Raw genomic sequence first — 5440 nt, 5'->3', positions numbered from 1 at the left:
GCCAACTTAGTGATAATCAAATAATGACACATGACTCAATAAATTGAGATTTCAAACTCATCAATCCTTCAGGCCCAATCCCATAAACCATGATATTCAATTGGGTTTCATACCAAAGTAAGTTTAAGTTAATAATTGTGCTCAAAGACTAACTTAAATCACAATATTTTTGGCCCAGAAACCCTTTTCAAGAGTGGCGTTTAAGTTGTAGTTTAAGCTTAAACTGCAACTTAAACGCCAGACACTTCCAGTGAGGCCATTTGTAAAAGCACGTTTAAGCTTCAGTTAAGGTTAAACTGAAGCTTAAACGTGGAAATGGAAGAAGGTAGCCCTGGAGAGTCATGTAGTCGAACACGTTTAAGCTTCAGTTTAAGGTTAAACTGAAGCTTAAACGTGGAGATAGGAAGGGCAGCCCTGGAGGTCGAACACGTTTAACCTCCAGTTTGAGGTCAAACTGGAGGTTAAACGTGGAAAAGGGTGGAGGCATACTGGAAGTCGAACACGTTTAACCTCCAGTTTGAGGTCAAACTGGAGGTTAAACGTGGAAGCTTGGAATGATGGCCCTGGAGGTGTCGAACACGTTTAACCTCCAGTTTGGGGTCAAACTGGAGGTTAAACGTGGAGATGGAGAGAGCAACCCTGGAGTGAAAAAACTATCGAACACGTTTAAGCTCCAGTTTGAGTCAAACTGGAGCTTAAACGTGGAATGGCCCCTGGTACTCTTCCTGGTTCTGGCGTTTAACCTCCAGTTTGAGGTCAAACTGGAGGTTAAACGTGGAACTCCTCCCTGGGTGGCATACTCATTCTGGCGTTTAACCTCCAGTTTGAGGTCAAACTGGAGGTTAAACGTGGAATGCTCCTTAAGTGAGGCTTTTCATTCTGGCGTTTAACCTCCAGTTTGAGGTCAAACTGGAGGTTAAACTTCAATCCCAGCATTTCTTATCCTTCATGATTTTGGCGTTTAAGCTCCAGTTTAGGCTTAAACTGGAACTTAAACTCCACATGAGATATTCAAGCTTCCTTTATTGATTTTGTTGCTTCCTTGCTTAGCCTCTTCTTCCCTGAAATCATCCAAACAATTGCATCAAAGTCTTGCAAAATTTCATGAGAAATCTTTCATTCATAGCATTTAAGTAATATAACTAAAACTCATGGAATTTGCATCAAAATCATATTGTTTGGATGGTTCATTACTTTGTTCTTCATTTAACCATTTTTGGTTACTTTAAGCTCAAGAACATGCATAAAACAACTAAAACTAACAGAAACATGCTAGTGAAACTAGCCTATGATGCCTTGGCATCACAACACCAAACTTAATACGTGCTTGTCCCTAAGCAAGTCCTGAGTTATTTGAGAAGACAGTATGAACAGAAAGTAATTACATTGGCTATATTAGCAAGCATTTGAAGTTCATCAGAAGGGTTCTATGCAGAAAGTTGCAGCATCACTTTTTCATACTTATCAGGTAGGATTATCACTTTTTCATTGCATCTATCAAAAATTGCTATGGCCTCCTGTTATTCTTATGTCTTTGGCACTTTTCTTTTGTTTTTCTTTTCCTTTTCTTAGAGCTTCTTTTGCTCCTTGTTTGCTTAGTGTCATGTGTTGCACAAGCCTTTGGCATTTTCTTTTTCTTATCAGTGCACTACACATATCCACTTTAGGCATTTTAGTTCACATTTCTTCTTGAGACATTGGTGCCCAGCACCTCTTTGTGTGACTAAATGTTTTGTATTGAGGTTGCTCTTGATAATGGACTTTTGGTTGATAATCCCGGGTTAGTTAACCCAAGTTACCAAGTGTTGAAACACTCCTCAGAACCTATTCATCCAAGCATATCCTTAATACATAAACACCACAGGCATTTGTCTCAGAAGTTCAAACCATTGGTGCCTAGCTTATTTTCTCAATTTTTTTTTTTTTTTTTTTTTGCTTTTTGGTTGCCTTTTTCCGTGGCTTTTTCTTTTCCTTTTTCTTTCTTTTTCATGGCCAAAGACATTTATTCATCAAGATCCATAGACAATTTTTACTTCTACATAAAAAATGATAATTCTACACTTCTAATTTTAGTGATGTGACTAAACAATCAAGCATGCATACCACCACTTAATTCTACTTGATTTGTCACTAATTTAGCCAAGTTACTTTTGTTCAAACTTTTCTTTTATTTTTGAAACAGAACAAGCATGGCACGCACTTGTTTAAGAAGGTGAAGTTATATCCAAACATCTAAGCATTCACTTTATTCAAAGCAATTAACAAAAAAAAAACTACACATTCCAGAAAGATTCAACATTTACAGTTTAAACCAGAACACGCATGCTTTTGTTTAACCATTTTAAAGAATTATCAAGGAATAATACCACCTTGTGAAATTCCTTGTTTTCTCTCTGTTGTCAGGAAACACTTTGATTTCTCCTTCTTCTTCCTAAATGTTGCTTCTTGCTTTAAGGTTCTTGTTCCTTTCCTGCAAAGAGTAATGAAGTTGCTTGCTCCTCAAGCACTTAAGTGGTTAGCTCAACTATGTGTGGGTAAGTATCGGATTCTTAAGTTGGTGTGTGAACACCAAACTTAGTCTCCCACTTACTTCTCTGTGTTCTTTGAATCCTTGAGTTATCTTGGAATGATGTTGCTACTAAGGGTTTTAAGCATTTCTGTGACTGCTTAGAATAGTTGTTCCTTTCACATAATTCAAAGGTTGTTGTGTTCAGTTGATCTTTATGGTGGAACACCAAACTTAGAGTCACACATTCCCCTTTGACTTATGGAGCCATGAATTCATTGTTTGGTGTGAAACACCAAACTTAATTCTTTGCAATGCACAGAAACTACTTTACCCCTTTTATTGAAACAAATAAAAGAAACAGCAAAAAGGTATTACCTCAGGTTGGGTTGCCTCCCAACAAGCGCTTGTTTAACGTCATTAGCTTGACGGTTGTCCCTTGTTAGGGTGGATTGTAGTGCTTGACGTCCTCTCCTCTCACTATGAAAACGTCCCCTCTTGATTCATTCATGACCTCTAAATGTTCCATAGAAAGAACTTTCTTGATTGTGAACACTTGAGGGAGCTGGGAAGGAATGGTCTTGAGGCCAGGTGGGATTGGCAGATAATGACTTGAGATCACTTTATCCCCTGGAGAAAAACCTTCAGTGGGAATTTTCTTGTTTCTCCATCCTCTTGGCAATCTCCCTATCACTCTTCCCTTTCTCTTGAGGATTTCTTCATTGACCTTTATGTCAGGAGGATCCTTCTGATCTGTTTCCACTGATTCTTGTGGCTCTAACTCTTGCAACTCTTGTTTGCCTTCCAATGACTGTTTTAGAGTCTCAGCTGCTGGATTACTTTCCTCCAAACACGGATGGCTACTATCATCTTTAGGCCTTTCAGATTCTGGTTCAGGTTCAGATGCAGGTTTGAAGATTTTGAACATGAGCTGTTCATCATGTATTCTCAGAATTAGTTCTCCTTGTTCTACATCTATGAGCGCTCTAGTAGTGGCTAGAAATGGTCTGCCCAGAATGATAGGGTGTAAATAGCTTTCCTCCATGTCCACAATGACAAAGTCTGTGGGGAAATAATAATCTCCTACTTTCACCAGCACATTTTCAACTACCCCTTCAGCTTGCTTCTGAGTTTTGTCAGCCAGTTGTATGATTACATCAGTGGATCTCACCTCGTTCAGTTGTAGCCTCTTCATAAGAGTTAGAGGCATCACATTTATGCTAGCTCCTAGATCACAGAATCCTCTGTCAATTTTTGTTTCTCCTATGATGCAAGGGATATGAAAACTTCCTGGGTCCGTTTTCTTAGAGAGTGTGTCCTTCTTGATGAGAGCACTGCATTCTTTGTTCATTGTTACCGTTTGTCCTCCCTTCAAAACTCTTTTCTTGCTTAACAATTCCTTTAAATATTTGATGTGTGTGGGCATTTGATGAAGAATCTCAAGAAAGGGAATATTGACATGCAGAGAATTAAATGTCTCTAGAAACCTTGAATAGGTTTTCCTTTTTTCACCTCCTCCTAACCTCTCAGGAAATGGTGCTTTTGGTTGGTATACTTCCATCATGCCTTTTTGCAGATCCTTGGCTTGCTCAGTTCCACTTTCCTGCTTAACTTCTTCCACATCTTCTTTCAAGATTTCTGGTTCCTGCTGTGAGGACCTGATTCCTCCTTCTTCTGAGACTTCCTTCAATATGGTGATGGCCTTGCACTCTTCCCATCTTACTCTCTTTTGTTCCCCCTTAGGATTCTTTTCTGTGTCACTAGGGAACACTGCAGTTGATTTGGGTGCCTGTTGAGATAGCTCTCCTACTTGAGATTCCAACCTTTTGAGTTTTTCACCATGGTTTCTCAAGGTAGTTCTCACATCATCCCTGAAGCTCTTCAATTCAATTATGTCTTGGCTCATGGTTGCCATCATTCCTTCCATCCGGTTTAATTGATCTTGAAATTGTTGGTTCGGATTAGGTTGGGTATGTTGATTATTTTGGCCATGATATGATGATTGGGGGTAAGTGTTTTGTGTGGCTTGGTATGATCTTTGGTTGGAGTTTTGGTATGTGGAATTGTTTTGTTGGTTTTGGTTGTAAGGTTTGTGGTTTTGTGGTTGGGTTTGTTGGTTTCCCCACCCAAAGTTTGGGTGGTTTCTCTAGCCTGGGTTGTAAGTGTTGGAGTGTGGATCATATGATTGCCTTTGTTGGTTTCCCACATAGTTAACCTCATCCCAATCACCTCCTTCAATGCCTACTTCCTCTTGATCTTGTGTGTGTATTGCAGCCACTTGCTTTGTTTCTAATTGCCTGGTAAGCTCTGCTAGTTGCTTGGCAAACACCTTGTTTTGGGCTAGAATTGTATCAACATGGTTCAGCTCCATGACTCCCTTAGTGTTGTGCCTTTCTGATGCATAGTAGTACTCATTCTCAGCCACTGTCTCGATCACTTCAATGGCTTCTTCCACGGTCTTTTTCTTGTTCAATGAACCTCCTGATGAATGGTCTACAGCCTTCCTTGATTCATAAGAGAGCCCATCATAGAAGATGTGCAATTGCACCCAATCATGGAACATGTTTGGTGGGCATTTCCTTGTCAAGTCCTTGAATCTCTCCCATGCCTCGTAGAGAGTTTCACCATCTTGTTGTCTAAAAGTTTGGACCTCAGATCGAAGCCTATTGACCTTTTGTGGAGGGTAGAAACGTGCCAGAAACTTGCCTTCCACCTCATTCCATGTGGTTAGACTCCCCCTTGGGAATGATTCCAGCCACTTAGCTGCCTTGTCCCTAAGTGAAAATGGGAACAAGAGCAGTTTATAGGCATCTTCCTGGACTCCATTGGACTTCACAGTGTCACAAATTCTCAGGAATTTTGTGAGATGTTGGTTTGGGTCTTCATTAGCACTTCCTCCAAAGGAACAATGATTTTCCACCAATGATATTAGCT

General features: G+C 39.9%; 1 non-coding gene across 1 annotated transcript; it reads left to right on the top strand.

Annotated features, from left to right (window-relative positions):
* The first annotated feature begins 5067 nt into the window (after positions 1-5067).
* Positions 5068-5171, top strand: LOC112774598 (small nucleolar RNA R71). The gene has a single exon (XR_003189078.1). It is a non-coding gene; the product is annotated as a small nucleolar RNA R71 (small nucleolar RNA).
* The last annotated feature ends 269 nt before the right edge of the window (positions 5172-5440 follow it).

The sequence above is a fragment of the Arachis hypogaea genome, chromosome 18, assembly GCF_003086295.3.
Source record: "Arachis hypogaea cultivar Tifrunner chromosome 18, arahy.Tifrunner.gnm2.J5K5, whole genome shotgun sequence".
NCBI classification, from domain to species: Eukaryota; Viridiplantae; Streptophyta; class Magnoliopsida; order Fabales; family Fabaceae; genus Arachis; species Arachis hypogaea.
The sequence above is the reverse complement of the archived record's forward strand: the minus strand, read 5'-3'. Positions and strand labels throughout refer to the sequence as shown.